This window comes from Lichenostomus cassidix, chromosome 3 (genome assembly GCF_008360975.1).
Source record: "Lichenostomus cassidix isolate B80296 chromosome 3, HeHo_3.0, whole genome shotgun sequence".
NCBI lineage: Eukaryota > Metazoa > Chordata > Aves > Passeriformes > Meliphagidae > Lichenostomus > Lichenostomus cassidix.
The window spans coordinates 37,210,798-37,228,500 of NC_139483.1; the positions used below are offsets into that span (position 1 = coordinate 37,210,798).

Consider the following 17,703-nt stretch of genomic DNA (forward strand, 5'->3'; position numbering starts at 1 on the left):
TTTCAAACGCAAATCCTCTGGGCTACTTTAGGTGAACTTGATATCGTCTTTAAGTCAGACTAGTCTCTTAAAATGCAGCAGCACCAAAAAAGGACTTGTGATAAAGGAGACCACACATCCTTGGTGTCCTGGAAGCATGCCAGGGTATGAGATGATATTTCAGTCCTTTGCATTCCTAAGAATGTCCTTTTGTCCCATGAAAGTCTGACATCTTCCTGTGTCATAACGAAATGATGAGCCAGGGAGGGAGGGAGGTGTCTGTCTAATGAATCAGTCTAGAGACTAGCTAGCAGGCGCTCCTTGTAGGGTGATTGACTGTTCCTTTTCTGGGCTCTCCAGTGAGGGGGTGTCAGTCTCTGGTGGTCATTCCTGTCCTCTGGCTGCCCCCTGTTGGATGGTCCACCATGTCTGCAATGGACCCAGCATCCCCCATGTGCAGTACTTGGAAGAGCTAGACACAAATGGAAAGGATATTCAAAGGAGGTCATCACTTAAATTGCAAAGTCGTCTTTTTGTGTGTCCTTTAATGTGACATAAAGTGTTGTGAGATCTTTTTTTGTTGTTGTTTCTGGTTTTTCTCTTGCCAAACTCTGTACGGTTTAAGTTTAAAAGGGTGATGACTACACAATTAAACTTTTGGAATGCTGTGCTGGAAGCTGGCAGCTGCTTTCATTTCTGCTTAGATTTACTTTCATTTTTGATTCATATTTTCTTTCAGTGGCTTTCTTGCACACAAAACCTCCTGTGCCAAAATCATTGCTAATTTTATAAGTATAAAATGGCTACATCTGCTAAAAATCATCCTTGTATGAAATAACTGAAACCGAAATTCCAGATAAGTAAACTTTCTCAGGTTATGTTAAGCATATAGAAATATGAATTCCAGAAGGTCTACCCTCCACAATTCAATTTCAAGTTGCACTGCAGCGGGTGGGAATTTCAACAAACTTACTAAGGGCAGAATTGAGGTATTTCTGCTGTAAAGCAGCTGGGAAAGATGTCGTTTTTCTGCTACTGCAACCTGTCTCCCCGTAGATCCTCCTTTAGAAGGACATGAGAACTCTTCTCCTAGACTAGAGGGCCATCTAGCTCAGTATACTAGGCTGACAGGGTTACCAGCAGATAAGTAGTTAGGAAAAGTATACAAGCACAGGGCACATACAGCATGACCTTTCCCTTTGTGCATCCTCTTACCATCCAGAAGCCACCATTTTTGAGACTTATAATGCAGAGGCTGGATAAGGTCTGTCACTTTTATAGCCACCAATGAACTACCTCAGTGTCCAAAAGTTGCCGTGTTACTCATGCATATTCACATGTAGCCCTGCTAACTTTGTGAACTCCATGCATCTGTAGGTGCTTGTCTCTACTAGTTTTTTACTAATGTATTGTAAGTAATGCAGTGAACTAATCTCCCATTCTGGAGCAAATTCCAATTCTGTTATCTCAGTTAAGATCCTCTCAAGCTCCTCCTCTTCCTCACAGTGGTGTGTATGGGCAATTCACATCCAGCTGTAGATGGCAGCTGGCCTACCTCACAAGCCAGCTGTGTGCAGCTACTTTTTCAAGAGATACCAGGTGGTCAGTCAATTTACAGGCTGTCCACATTGTTGTTAGTCAGGATACAGAAATAGTATTCTCTGAGTCTCTGCAGTGGGGAAATACATGGAATGACGGTCCTGTATTGGCCTTTTAAGCATACAGAAGGAGCAGGAAGAAGCCTTTTCATGACTCTGTGCTGTGCATGATGGACATCTCTCCATGATGGATGCCAAGGTGGCCATTGTGATGATCACAGTAACTTAGAAGATAACCTTACCAGCTTCATCTCATGTGACCTCAACAAAGGGTATAGAGGTTAGAACTATTTTTCAAGCTCAGTTGGATTCCTGGGGACAGCAGCAATGCAAGCAGCAGCAGTGCAATCTCAGGCCTCCAATTTAAGGTGATCATGAGGTGAAATGGAGCCAAGAAGAGCCATGTAAGAACCTCCAATGACTCAAGCTGTCATAAAGAGCATCTTTCTAGCATAGGAATGCAATAGGATGCACAGGAAGCCAAGAGAAGTGGGATAATCAACAGTGCTATAACCTGTTTTCCAATGAGAAGCACAGCCCTGCTTTCTAGGCATTCTAGGAGTCCTCTTTGGTGGCTGTGCCAATACATTCTGCACTGCACCCCAAGGCAGCTGAAGGCCAAAAAATCTGACCTACCTGGTGGTGATGTGAGACTTTTCAGCAACTGTTGACTGAAAAAGACAAAGATCATGATGTAAGGCAGAATTACTCTTTTGAGACAGGATATGGATAGAAATTGGATTCAAAGCTGATGCCCAGCAAAGGTAATGGAACAAAAAAACATGCATGCAATCTATGAGCCTGGATACTTTCTGTCCAGCACGTGCCAGTTTGCTGCATTTGCAGATGGTATATCAAGGGAGCCCCAGTGGCTAGTTAGAGCAATTCCTGCACTAATGTGAACAGAGCTTTTGATTTCATGGTTTGAAATAAAATGACCCAAATATAATTACACAAGCTTATTAATTTATTTGCTATGGGTCGGTAACCCTTCATAGTCTATAGCCCCAGTTACATGAAGGGCCAGGGGGATTAAAGCTCAAATTTAACAGAGTCAGATTCCTATATGGAAATTGGAAGAAACGAAGCACTAAATTGCATGTTTTATGATGATATCTTATTAAGAAACAATTAATGCCCAACTTCGAAAGCACCAAAATCATTCTGAACAGAGGCAGTATAAAAAGAACAGCCTCCTGAAGGTTTGAACTGAGTGATATATAAGCAAGATATGTCCCCCTTTTCAGTCCTGGAAACATGGAAAAATCTTGAAAGTTACCAGCTCAGGGTGGATATTTGTGGCCAATATGGGCTTTCTGTCTGCAGAGGAAATTTCTACAGTGGTGCTAGAGGCATTACTGGCAGATTTAGTAAAGCCAGGGTACTGCATGAAGGATGGCAGCCTATGTTAACCTGTGTTCCTCTTGATGACATCTGATGCTTTGTCCTCGGGGCTCTGTGAGCATTTCAGATTTCAGTACATAGAAGTACAAAGATCCTTCTCCTACAAAGTGAAAAAGGGATTGTTGGATCAGATTTATTCCATTCCAAATGAAATAAGCTGTGATCATCTAAGGTGTGTGCTCTGAGTGAATGACTATGGTCTAAACACGCTGCACTGTATTTGGGGGCTTAAACAAGACAAAGAGCCTGTTCCACCCAAAGTGAAAGGAACAGGGATGAAAGGAATCAGGCATTTATCCTGGGTGCTGCCAAACACATCTGGAGTCTTTGATGGCACTCTCAGAAAACAACTATTTCTGTGTGCCAGAGTGGAGGAGCCACTTGATCAATGCATAGCTCACAGAATCCATTAGGATCACAGAATGTTCTGAGTTGGAAGGGACCCACAAGGATCATCAAGTCCAACTGTTAAGTGAATTGCCCTGATGTTACAGTATGCTTTTCTGACATGCAAAAGGTGACCCTGTAGGCCTTCCCAGCTAGACCTAGGGGTAGTCAGGACCTTCACTTAGAGCACTTCACAAGGGCACAATCTTTGGCCATTGTGAACTTGATTCGAGCCTGAGAGCCAGAAGCAAGGGAACTGCACACTGACTCAGCTCTTCAAACAACCTCTTAAGAGCTTTTATTTTACATGGCAGTACAAAATATTACTTTGTGTTTCTACCTTGAAAACTGTCTTGATATCACACATATTAAGGGGAAAAATCTTCCAGCAGGGATAAAAATTAAATTCATTTTTTCTATTCATTTTTCTCCCTATTCTCTCGACTCAGTTCATGAGGAGGACACATCTGATGGCTAGGTCAGTGTCAGTGCTGGAGTTCATGAGTGCAGCTTCATCTCAAAAGGCACTTCATGCCTAAGTGACATTCTGGTGGCCTCCAAAACATAGGCTTGCTCATAATATTAGATGAGATGGCTAAGTATCTTTCCAGAAGTGGGAGCTGTGAGGTTGAACCCTTTTAGGTATAAAGAATCTCAAACTGGAACTCACTTCCTCAATAAGTATCCTAAGGTGATGGGGAAGGATTATGCCTGAGGTGTCATAATATTTCAGTTCCTCTTCCAGAGTTAGTACTCGATTCTTTTGTTGAGGCACATACAGCCTGTGGGAGATAGCAACTTCCAAACCTCAGCACATGCATTAGTATTTATAGAACTTTTTATGCCGTATACTGTAGTTAAGAATAACCTGGATTATGGTGATTTATCTAGCCTTTTGATGGAGAAAAGCCTTGCTGTTAAATTAAATGACTGCCTCTTTATTTTTTTTAGAAGGTCTGGACTATTACACATGGCTGTAATGCTTTCCTAAATTGGAGTAAAGATGATGCATTTGACTTAGGCAATAAAATTGAATCCTGCAGGTGATTATTTGATTGCAATTCATAGAAGTTTATTATAGAAATGTAAGAAGGAATCACAGCATCAATTTGGAAGAAGAGAAAAAAAAACCCTGACCCTAATCTCCTCTCTGCACTGAAATGAAACCCAAAGTTATTCCAAATTAATTTTATAGAAGGAGTTTTATCAGGTCTCTACTCATGCTTGACATTTCACCAAGTTCTTTCCCTCCTGGTTCTTTCCCCTCCTTTCTTACAGGACACAATGAAATTTAGCAGTCATAAATTGCCCAGGGCCTTGTGTAAAATCCCAGCCCATGATATCAGGACCTTCTTTCCTCATTCTGAAGATCTTGTTGCTGGACTCAGATCTTTCATCAGTTTCTAGCTGGGGTCTGATTGCCATAGCAGAGAAGTTGCTGAGTATGCTTCAGCACCACAAGACACAGTGAGTAATAGGCTTTTTGATGGTAGTAATAAGGGACATGCAGAGAAATGTGAAGACTGGTTTATGCTTCAGTGACTTCTGTGCGATATAGAATCATAAGATAGAGTCATTTGTGTTTGAAAAGAGCCTTAAGAATATTGAGTCCAAACATAAACCCAACACTGCCAAGTCCACCCCTAAACCATGTCCCTAGGAGAACATACCACATTCAGTAGTAGTCATTTACCTTACTACTGTAGGTAGCACAGATGAGCTAGCTTTACAATACCAAGCTCTAGTGAGGCTCAGTGCAGCTGCAGCAGAATGCAGCAAGGATTGCACCTTTGGCTGAAGCAGCTCACACAGATCCATGCTATATCGGCTTCACCCATTAGGGGTATACAAGCTGTCTGGTTTAAAGCCTGCTCAACTCTGCCTGCAGTGCTCTATACCTCATGGCTGCAGGGAAAGAGTGGGAGCAAGGATAGTAGCAGGCTTTGGTTAAGCATTGAGCTAAGAAATAGATGTAAGCCTTCAATTTTCCCCTGTCTGTTGAGATGTTCAGTGGTACTGCTCAGCTTGTATGAAGGAAACTGTTGGAGCAAACCCTGCTGGAGGAAGGGGAATAGGTTAGACCCCCACTCTCAGGAGAACACTTAGGAGAAGTCCACTCGCCATGGCTGAGTGGGCTGGTCATTTTAAAAGGTCTAGTCATTTACAGGGCTGCTCATTTTAAAAGTGAATTTCTTATGCGGTAGCCTTTCCACATTTTTTCTCCCAGAAATTGCATTTGGCTGCCAAAGTACAGCTGATGTACTGATGCTGGTGATCCCACAGTGCCACCATCAAAACTTTTCTTCTATTGCATAACAGAACTCCTCATCAACACTTCATGGCTGCGGGGTCAGGATTTAATTAAAACATCATAAAGATGTCTTTGGGGAACTGGACACAAGATTATTCTGAATGTGGTGCAGTATTGCAGGAAAAATGTGACTCTGACTACTTGTAGGTACCCGAGGCACAATTCAGGTGACCAATAAAGACTAGCCAAAACATATAGGATCAATCAGATGCTACAGAGTAAGCTTGATTTCATGAAAATACACATAAGGGGTGCTAATTTCCAGTGTACTTTTGTGAGAAGCATTTTCTTGAATTTTACAAGAAAATTAAAAGATGCTGCCAAAATAACAGTGCTGAAGCCTGTGAAGGAGAAGGAGCAAAATCAGTCTACCTACTTGAAATCTTGTTTGAAAGACCTTAAAAGGTCTCTGATGTTAGATAAATGTTGTAAACAGAACTTACTTCAAAAAACTCCTAGGAACATAGTGACTAACTTCATTAGTTTCATTTTGCTTTAAAATACCAGTCTATGAAGTGGAGAAAGACAAACTGCTACCACAGTTTTCACTGTGCCTTCACCTAGAAAATTACAAGGACTGTGTTTACTTCTGTGTCTGCTTCACTCCTGTTAAGTCAGATTTGTGGTATCTCCTACACCCCCGGTTTTGAACTTTATTCCTGAAAGACTTGATTCACCACCACATTACTTCCATTTCGTGCTGCAGTAATTCCACTGATTTCAGCTAAATACAGTGAAGTTATTCGGTGATGACGGAGCAGTAATTTTAAAAAAAAAAATCCTGTAAAATCTTACAGATCCTCTGTTATTTTAAACAGCTCATTTTATTGGTTCTGGCTCTTAAGAATTAAAATGGTCTAATCAACAGATGGGCAACAATGCCTTTGTCCCCTTTTTCTGGTCTATGTGTGTAAGAGAGAGGGAGGGAATGGGGTGGGGGGAGTCCCTGCATTATCTCTTTCCAGCTGGTTTGGGTTCCAGCTGGTCCCACTGCTCACTGGTCCAGCAGCAGTGCTACTTCACTGCCCATAGGAGAAGCCATTTTATTTATGGTGTTGAGCCAGAGCTGCAGCCTGCCAAGGAAGGGAAGGACCTGACACTGCCTGCCATGGCTGCAAATTATGATAACTCTATTGATTTCAGTGGCATCAGGCAGCTTTGGAGACAGAGAGGATACCTGGCCTGACAGGATTGGTTCCTGTGTGAGGAAGGACGGTTTTATTCTCCCAGCATCCCTGGGTCATATACAAGGAGTTACACAAAGAAATGCTAAAGGAAAGAGAAGGTGATGCATCAATTCTTTGGGATTGGTGATGCATTTTGTATGACATTTACTATTTTTTCTAAAGGAATAATTGGAGAATAGTATTTTCTTTCTACCCCGAACTAAGGTTCATGGCCAAGTTTTTAAATATACGTATTCAAATCAACCATTGAGGAAATTCATAGCATAAGCCAGTCAACCCTCACTAAGTCATATTTCCTCTAGTAGGAAAAATCATATCTCTGGGGACAATATTCCATTTATTAGGTTCTCAGGGAAAATAAGGGAAAAGAACTGTAAAGATGAAGTTGGCAGCCAAGGCTGAGGATAAAGACTTGAAAGAATCCCATCAGTTCCCGAGGGAATGTGTGAATTCCTCTAATAGACCTGTGTCATCTTTACTGGAAGCTGTTTAAACATGACTAAGACTGTGAATGTTTGGTCGTACAACTGTGCCTCTGTTAAAGGTTAACAGTGGTTTCAGTGGGTCAAACACCTGACATAATTACTGCCCGGGTTCAGGGTGCTTGGGAGGGCTTTTCTCATCCTTCATACAACTTCTCCCACGCCACAGTGATGAATGGCTACTTGACTTCCTCAGCACCACCAGCTCTTTGCTGACACCAGCCAAGGGACTTTCTCTGCTCCATTGAATCTGAGGGATTTAAAGTACAGGCTTTTATCAGATCTCCACCAAATGCCTTTCTGCTCTCTGCACTTCTTCATAAACCATCACTGGTCTACTTGTCTTTTATCACATAAAACTCCATTCCCAGTGCATAGATTCCTTGGGTATCAAGCAGGTCTGTGCTCTGAAGCATTAAAATGCAAACCTCAGTGTGGGACTCATGAGGGTCACGTGTCATCTTGCTGTCATTGTCTTCCTTGGGCTTTTCACGCTAATAACTGTAATGGTTTTTCCAATATTGTGAGATGTAAATTTGAGCATTAAATATTATATTCACTGCTTGGATTTTGTTATCTCATATCTCACCTTTGGCTCATTTTCACAAGTTATTGTTTGTTGAACAAGAAATTCTGCCTCATTTTTTCCTAAATGTATTGCTGTCCTAGTTAATAGGCAATGTTAATTATGTCAACATAAAGAGGTACATTTTTTTTCTTCATATTACACACATTGCTTAACTGCATTTGGCTTGCTTCTAATCAGAAGCTGGTTTTATGTGTTCCTGAAGAAAAAAAAAAAGTTGTTTTTTTCTGTGTATTTGTTTGTTTAATTGGTTTTGTGGGGATTCTTTAGTCAGTAGTAAGGAAAAGTTTTCTCCGTCTGACTGGCTGGCTTGGAGAGCATGGAATCACCTGTACAAGCAATGCTTCTTTATCCAAATTTGTAATTAATTCTAGAAACACGAGACATTCATCTGTCTGTCTACCCATCCATGTATTCTTTGCCAGAATTATTTATATTGCCCTGTTTGAAAAGATTGCCATGAGCATTTAAATGACTTGATTTTCTCACTCCACTGACAGGATTTGTCAGTCAAATGTGGTTGGTAGTGTGCATTGCTGTGTAGAATGTGGATGCTCAGCTTTCTCTGCAGTGCCCAGGAAGGTCCCATATATTTGATACTGCGTGGTCCTTTGTATTGAAGACAGTCTCAAATTTGCTTTCTGAGGTAATCTATTGATAGCATTTTCCCTAAGATTTTTCATTTCTGTGTGTCTTCCTGAATCTGCAGCTGATTAGTATGACAGAGAGTAAACAAGTTGTACCTGCCTGGTCTTACCTCCCACCCTTATGTCACCCTCTCAGAAGAGGTTCTTTCCAGTTTCTGCTTCTCCTGCTCCATTTTCCTGATTTTTGCAGGAGTACAAAGGACATGGAGAGAAAGAAATGGGTGACCACACTTGCTGAGATGAAGAAAAAAAATCTCCATTTTTTAAATATACGAACGGTATAATATGGTTTCTCCTCTGCATATGTAAAGGAAATTTGGGATCTCATCCATCCCTTGTGGAACCATGTCTTATGATCTCTGAATCTTTCTCTGGGAAGATTTCCTGAGCATAAATATAGTTCTGTCACAGGAGTAAGTTTTGTTTCTAAGCTTTGTTTTTAATTAGAGAGTAACATGACACTTGGAGTCTAAATGATGCAAGGATTTCAGAGGTGATGACCATCAAAAGGTCTTACTGGCTTAATTTACAGTTCTGATGCTTCAGGGAACAAACTAACTGAGACAGTCACCTATGTCCTGAAATGTGCAACTAAAAGCACACACATTTGAAGCCTCAGTTCTTGGTCATTCCAGGTCATCAGCAAAGTTTCACCACATGACATAGAATTACAGAAACTCCAATACCTAGGGAATGAGTCCAAGTACTTTCTCTAGATGCTTCTAATGCATTTACCACTGCAAAAATCCACTCTCAGCAGTGAAACATGGAGTAAGGGTTTGCCTGATTTTCTTTAATGTTTAAACATTTTATTACTTTCATGAAAAATGATCCACAAAGAAGTATAACAAATAAATTATGTTGAATGGCATTAGCAATTGAAATACAAAATGCTTATATATATATATATCAGTGCTTATTGTACAATAAGGCACTGATAAAACTAACAAAATAACAGTCAGATATGAAAGATTAAAAGAAAGAGTGCCTGGTTTAGGCCAAAGACAGGTTAATTTTTTGTAGCAGCCATGAGGGGATGGAGCCTGGAGCTGTGTGGATGTGGCCAGGACCCTAAAGTTATTCCATACCATCTGAAGTAATTTCCAGGAGCTGAGGGGAAAGGGATATTTTTGCTTCCAGGAAGAAAGAGCATTCCTTTATAGTCCTGGGAAAGTGTGGAGGGCAAAGGGTCTCTCCACCATTTTTTTCCATCATCCCAGACTTGGTGAGCATTTAGTGTGTAAATCACCCTCTCTTTGTGCAGTTTTATTAATAGTATGTTGCTGTTACTGTTTGTTTTCTTATCTCGTTGCTGTTTCCAGTAAATTGTTCTTACCTCAGTCCAAGATCTCTGCCTTTTTTCTCCCTCCAAAATGGAGGAGGGGAATGACTTGTGATTTTCTTTTTAATGGTCGCACTAAAATGAGGAATACAATTCCCAAAGCACTACAAAAAGAAAACATGAAAAATATAAATCTGGATTTGGTGAAATGTCATGGTAATCTCAAAACAAATAGTATCACAAATATTATATTAACACATTGCTTCACTCTTTTTTGTTGTTATCTGAAAATATTACCCCTGGAATCCTACTGACATCCTGCCAGAACTAACCCTATGTATAGGATGCTGGAAATCTGGTGGATGTTGTGAGAAGGGGTTTAATGAAAGATGTCTCCAGCTGTAAAGTAAAAACACAAACAGAGAAACAGCCAGGGCAGCTGAAAAACTGTTGTTTGTCTTGTATTAACTTGTCTTCTTGAAGTTTTGTCCATGCAATTTGCACCTTCAGAGGTGTCTACTTGTCTACCGGAATTTGTTTTTTTGCAATTACTTCAGTTTGGCCAATCTAGTTCTGCTACTGTCCTGGGTGTTCCTGCACTGCACTCCATAGTGCGGCACAGCTAGAGAGTATACCATGTGCTTGATAGCCATCTTCAGCATTGGAGTAAGCTGCCTTTCCTAAATTTTCTCTTAGCTTGGGGTGAGCATTCCCAGGGGAAGTGAGCATTGGGTCCCTTGGGTGCTGTAAATTGCCTTCTTTTGTAAATTGTGCATAAGCTTTCCCAGAAATGCCCTTCAAACCTGACTCTTCCAACCAAAAGTACCTGTTAGTCCCATGCCTTTAGGTCTTCCATGTCCTCTTCTTCAGAAGAACTGAAACTTATAATATTTCAGCTTGGGCTTTTTGCTTGAGGTCATGATACGGTTAACAAAAATTTCCTTTCCCTTAATCCCCACAATTTCAGTGGGCTACCAAGTCAAGATTATTATTTCCTGTTATTTTCATGGCCATTTATGTGTGAGCAAGACTTTTTTAAGAACTGTAACTTACCTTTTTGCACAGTGGCAAAATTTGATTTTGAGCCATGAGGGGCAGTGCTTTCCTACCCACTAGTCAAAGCTAGGCTACAGCCTGGTGGTCAGGGCACTCTCCAGCACAATGCAGAGCGAAATCACATCATCTTCCAGCCTCTCACTGAGCATGCAAATAGTACCTTTTACTGCTGGAGATGGTGTATTTTCAGATGAATTAAGGGTTTCTAACAGGTGCAATGCAAAATGTTATCACCCAGCTCCAGTGTGTCTAAGAAATAGGCCTTTGGCTGCTCTAATCTGCACACCCTGCCCTGCACATGAGTAGGCTCCAAAGTAGGAGCCGTGGGAGACTGCTCTGTGAAGTGACAGTGCCAACTTCTTGGGGGTTTTCCAGAGTTTTGCAGAGGTACTGCCTCACTCTGTGTCACCCTGGGGCCAGGGAGGAAATCTGGTGTTTGCTCTACTCCAAAGATGAAGTAAAACTCTTGAGAGAGCAGAATTGACTTGACTTCTCCTTGTCTATTCATATAATATGAAACTAGACATTGTCTGTCAGTACTTGTATTGAAGATCCCTCAAGCAGAGCCAGATACCTTTGCATTCTACACAGATGCTCTGAGTTTATGTGGATAAAAGCTCCCTAAGGGGAGACCATGGCCCAGATCCGATAAAATATTCAGGTTTCTCACTTCCCACTTAAATCAATGATCACCTATTAACTGCCAAGCATTTCAGGAGTACTCCTAGTGCCATGGAAAGATCAAAGAGCAGCAAGACCTTAACCTTGTAGTGAGATATTTGTACAAGGAATGAGGTATTTCCAGAGAGCAAGATATATACAAGGTAGAAAAATAGATATATGGAAAGCAAAGAGCCATAAACTAGATTTTGGACCTAATGACGGAATTCTGTGCATCTAGAGTATTGTCTGTGTGGACAATTATTAGAAGAATGAGATGAGAACAAGAGAAATCAAGAGAAATATTACTTCTGGTTTAGTTCAATTATATCACTCTTGCATTACCACAGAAAATCCATCTGAATGTGGATTATCAAAAGAATTTAATTTACATTAAAGCACCAACACAGCAGCACCAATGATGATAATAACAGTAAAAATCTGCATCTCAGATTGTTTTAAGAAACAACATAAAACATCGTAAAAATTGATGTGGCTGGGATTATGCAGGTATACTTGGAAGAAGCAGTAAAGAAAGTGATCTGAAGAACAATATCAGAGATTTGAAGTTTATAAAAAATGAGAAGTTTCTAGAGAAAAAATGGGAAGAATGAGGAGATGAGAGACATAAAAGTCAAGGGAGAATAGGTATGTTGAAGTCACCTGAGAGAGGCAGAAGGGTGAAATATTTGATAATCATGAGATCACTAAGGTCCTTTTTATTTTTTGTGGACTGCTAGAGGAGGCATTAGAAAGAGTCTAGGGTAGAAATGAAGGAGAGGACATCTGATGTTGGCTGCAAGAAGCATATTAATAAAGCTGAAGGGGGAAAGGAGGTTAATGAGAGAGTGGGGGTCAGAGAAGCAGAGTCAAGATTTTTTTTTCTTTTTTTTCCTCTAAGATAAGACTTACTGTGAAAGAGGAGACAGAAGAGACTAATTTGCTGAGGACTAAGCTACAGAAAAGTTGAGTAAGAGTTTGTGTCATGAAGTGAAGCATCTGCAGCAGGCAGATGGGCTGTAAGAACAGGGGAAGCATCAGTGTTTGGCTGAGAGCTGTATTTGGCAAAGAGGAAGTAAAGTGGATGGTCCTTTCCATTAGCAAGAGAAGATATGAAGGAGCTACAAATGGCAGTAAACACATGAGGGAACAACACATGAAGCTGCAAACCAAGAAAGGTCATGGATACTGAGGCTGAAGTCTCAGATGAAAGATTGAGATGAAAAGAACCAAGAGAATCCAGAGTTAAAATTAGAGGGCAAGGCTGATGGAGAGGAATTTCTGGGATAAGAGATGGCAAGAAGGGTAGAGGTGAACAGAAGTATCAGCTACACTGTTGTGTAGAGGATAAAGAATGGGAAGGGCAAGGAGGAAAGGCTTGGAAGGGAAGTCAAACTTTTCCACCACAGCCAAAACCAGGAACGAGAGAAGAGAAAAGCCTTCTGGAAGTAAAGGTAGCTGCAGACAACAGAGAGAGACTTAATCTTTGCCAGAAGGAGATTTTCATAGCTCCTGATGGAAAACTAGGAAAGCCTACTTCCTCAGCTCCCAGAGGGTAAAGGAAGGGAGGGAGACAGAATAAATTTAACAGTGTCTGTGAAGAACTTAGATACAAGGTGATAGGAATGTTACATAACAAAAGAAGGTAGATAATAATCCTAAAGATCTTCTTTCCAAAACCTCATTAAGCATATTTACAACAAAACTGTGAGAGATCGAAGCATAGAAGGGAAGGTTTCAGAAGACACTACTTTAAAATATACCTGCCAGGATCCAGCTCTTAGAAAATCATTTTAATTTCCCCTGATCTTGTCTGGATAGAGTTCAAAAGCCTTTTCAATCTCGTTTTGGCCACCTGCCTTCATAACTGTTTATTTCCTATGACTTTTATCCAACTCAAACTTTGGGGGCTATGTCACTGAGCTGTTTAAAATTTAGCTGATACATTCCTTCTTTCTTAGACCAATATCTTAAATGACTGGAACTCCATAATGGCATGAACTTTTCTGTGATAAATGAAAGAAAATGGTGATGATGGTTGCTTACTGAAAGTCTGGTGTCAGACAAAACAGTCTGACCTATAGACAACCTTCAAGCAGAGCTGACAGCAGACAGGACCTTCTGTCCTGCAGGCGTTTGAAACAGTTCCATGTTTTTTCATCTCAAATCAAGACTGAAAAGAATAAAATAAAATTTGAAACTTCATATAGCAGTAAAGTTCTACTTCACCTCAGAGATGTTTCTACCCAAGAAAGAGCATCTCTTCCTGTGAGGGTTTGGTTCACCTCAGCCAGGGCTGGGTGGCAGAGGAGGGCCTGGGGCTCCAGAAGGCTTGGAAGTACCTGGTCCATTAGAGCCAGAGTAGGAAATTAGAGGTGACCAAGAAAACAGCTGTGCCCTTTAGGTGTTTGTTTGTTTGTTTTGTTTTGTTTGGTTGGGTTTTTTTTGTTTCGGGTTCTTTTGTTTTGTTTTTTGAGGTTTTTTTTCTTTTAGTATATAAAAAAAGGCCTGAAAAGTAATTTCATTTGTCAACTCTTTACATTGACAAATCTTTTTTAAATTGATCATTGAAGCCTACTGTAGATCAGAAGAGAGCTAATGAAATGGTGAAGTCAGAAGACTGATGTGGAGGGAACCTGAGGAGAGAAAACACCTCAGGCAGGAAGTTTAAAATTCCAGTGGTGCTTTTCTTAATACCTATTTATCTTCAGTGGATTAACAATTTAGGTAAATGGCACAGGGTCAAAGAATTACCACTTCAGTCCCTGCAGTTGTGGAGACACAGACACCACATATGTTCTCAGTGGGCATGTCCACTTGATTGATGATACTGAAACACCTATACCAATTATAAGTCCTGCTGGTTTTTATTTTGGGTGAAATCTGCAGAAAGGAACTTTTCTGCTGGCACTGTGTAAGTTTATTGAAGCCAGTAAATTGGTCTATAATGAACTAGAATGTTTGTATTAACGTTATTCACACCAGCCTGCATCAGCCCAGGAAGCAAAAGATGGCTAAGGGAGGATTTCACAGTCAGTGGAGGTTCATCCAAGACTGTCTTGCCTTCAGGAAGCATAAGCTTACCCTCTATGAGCAAAGGCACAACATGTGTGCAGGACTGAGTGCCCCTTTGATAGCAGTTTAACTTCTGACTGGCCTAAACCACTCATGGAATCAGAGCCTTGTAAGCTTTCCTTGGTCTTTGGGTTTTACTGCATGGACAAGATCTGAGACCTGAGGTCCCCTGCTAAAGGGAAGCAGAACAAGATATGGTGTTGGAGTCTTTTTAAGGAAAAGAAGGAGGGGGAAAAACTGCCTCAGGGAAATAAATGTCCCTTGCTTTATCTCATAAGACTGGTTAGAAATATGCTTAGTGGATCATCTTTGTGCCAGGAACTTCCAGAAGCATTTCACAAGCTCAGGATCACATATCTCCTCATCAGGTCAAAAAGGGAGTTTCACATTTTGAGGCTGACTGCAGGTGGTTCTGTGTGTGTTGATAGTTTTGAAAAAGGCAGCGTTTGTGCTTGCCCTCTTAAGCTATGGCATAAAGGTTTGATTTGGTTTCATCCAGACGACAGCTAATGTGATGAAAGTACCTCCCTGCTAAATCCTGTCTTGAGACAGGGAGCCTGTGTTTAGTATGAGGTAGCCACAGATCTTTTCCTTTCTCAGCACAAAAAACTGTGTATTTTACCATATACAAGAATTATTCCACAATAAAAACATAGTGTAGACAAGGTTCTTAAGTTTTACCAGATGAAAACTGACTGAAGTGAGCCTCATAGAGGGTACAGGGCTGATCTTAGTGAATTTACCTTATGGCAAAAGCACAGCAGATTGCCTGTGCTGTGCTTTTACCTCTGGCTACACAAGAATGTTGCCTGGCTGGGGGTGGGTAACAGAAAGGAACTATAAAAAGACAGTTTAGGTAAAGCCAGCAGTCTGTCCTCACCTGTTTTATGGGAAATAAAACTGTCTTGGTCTCTGCTGCTATTATTGCAGCAGGATTGGGAATTTGTGCTAATTATCCATCGCAAAATAGCCTCAGTGAAACAGGGTTGCAGCTCAGGCCTCTGCCTCTGAGTCAGGAAAGCCTCCATGAGGGGATTGCTGCTAAGACACACTTGTGTGTGCAGCACGTACATCTGCATTCTTAGACACATTAAAAACGCAAAACCCCGGCACACTGGGAACTTAGTGGGGCTAAGCTGTAATGCTTGATTTCTGTGCAGTGCTGTTATCCTATAATTTTGCCTCAGGACAGGCTTAGCCGAGCCTGCATGCATTTATCCGTATGAATAGCAAGTATTTCATGGAAAGCAGGAAGCAAACCAGGTGGGCTTGCTGGCTAGGGGAGTCATGGTTATATTTACAAGGAGTGAGTGCATATCGAGTGCTGCACTCCATATTCCCTTGTTACTTACAAGCCCATCTGGTTTTTGCAAAGGCACTTTCCAGGGCTTTTTGCTGGAAACCTGCATGTTTCTGACAACAGGGAGGTCTGGGATGGTGGGCCACACTGGTTTGAAGTATGTTAGCTTAGCTGCTGTTCACCCGCTACCATGGTTAAATGCACTTAGAAGCCTTCTCTCTCTTTCACTTTTCCACTATTTTTCCCCCCCTTTTGGTTGTAGACAGAGGAGCCTTTGAAAGCTTTTGATAAACTTATGTAATTGGGTATGTTTTCCAAAGCACGTCTCTGTTCTTTCTGAGGGCTTAGCTAAGAACATTATTCCAATTCTTCTCTAGGCCTTCAAAAGTGCCGATCCTTTCAAACATGTGCAGTGTGAAGGATTACAAATTTGTTTTTCAAAGGACCCCAAATCCCTGCTGCTTTCATCAGTTCCCTTCCTTGTGCTCCCAGTTTTCTCCCCTCACCCCAGTCTCATAGCCCCAGTGCTGAGCTGTAGGATGCTGACACTCCCTCTTCTCTGGTCCCTCCACCTCTCCCTTTTTCTTCTCCTTTTCAGCTCCCCCCACTGCCCATACTCCCCAATATTTTTTTTAATATGAAACAAAAGTGCAGAGAGGCATTGCCATGGCAGCAATGCTGCAGCGAGCCCTCCCCTCCGTGTGCATGTGAGCTCTAAACTTTTAAAATAATGGCCTGAAAAGAACAGGAAGGGGACAGCTTGAGGCGGAGAAAAAGAGTGAGGGAAAGTGAAAAAGCAATGAAAAGTGGGACAAAACCATTGGAAATGCATTCAGGCTGACATCACCACCCTTTCCCACAGTGGTCATTCACTTAGGAGGCTCCAGTGTCCATTCACTGTCTTAAAGCTAGCTTTCTAGAGCCCTGGGAGACCATCTTTCCCGGCCTGAATGCCTTTTTTGTTGTGAAACAGTGAACTGTTTCTGAAACCCTGCATAAAGGGCTGAGTAATTCACTGCAGTTGCCAGGAAGTCTGAACCACTTGTGAGCTAACAATAGTTAACTTTATCTGCCGGCCCAAGCCCCCCTTCCAGCTGTAGGTCCTGAATTCTAATAAGGGCTTTACTCATGCCTCTGAGGTTATGGTAATATTTTATACATCTTTTTTCATTAAGACACAGTCATAGCTACTGTTGAGGCACCGGAGGCAAGTGCTGTCAAATGATGTGGGGTGGGGGGGAAAGGAGGGAAAAGAAAGAAAATAGCTTTTTATATCAGGCAGGCAGTTTGGCCATTTTAGACTAGAAATATAAACTTTGTTTGGGCAAAACTGGAGATCATAATTTTTAAAATTCACATTACAAACCCCAGAGTCAAGCAAGACCTTATGATTGTTTTCCAGCTGTGAAACAACCTCAGCTTTTCATTTTTTGGGGTTGCTGGTTTTATTTTTTGCTCTCGTTCTTTTGTGATCCTGCACTGCGGGCATGATGGTGACAAGTGAGTGAATCATGAAGGAAATAAATGAATTTGTTTGGGTTTCTCTTTTAATCCGGATTTGGATGTTGATGCGCAGAAAAATTCTGCACAGTGACAGCACAGCTGTGTATAAGCAGTGACACAAAACAGTGATTCATGCAGTGGTCCTGCAATACCGATAACTACAGTGCGTCTTTGAAAGATGTGGATCACCAGTTTTTTTCTTTACCCTCTGAACTAGTTGCATTCTTGAGAACTGAAAAAATCAAG

General features: G+C 41.3%; 1 long non-coding RNA gene across 1 annotated transcript in view; it reads left to right on the top strand.

Annotated features, from left to right (window-relative positions):
* Positions 1-308: 308 nt before the first annotated feature.
* Positions 309-17,703, top strand: part of LOC146439480 (uncharacterized) — a 35,991-nt gene continuing 18,596 nt past the window's right edge. The window contains exon 1 of the long non-coding RNA XR_014851260.1: positions 309-483. This is a non-coding gene — a long non-coding RNA (uncharacterized LOC146439480). The remainder of the gene's footprint in view (positions 484-17,703) is intronic.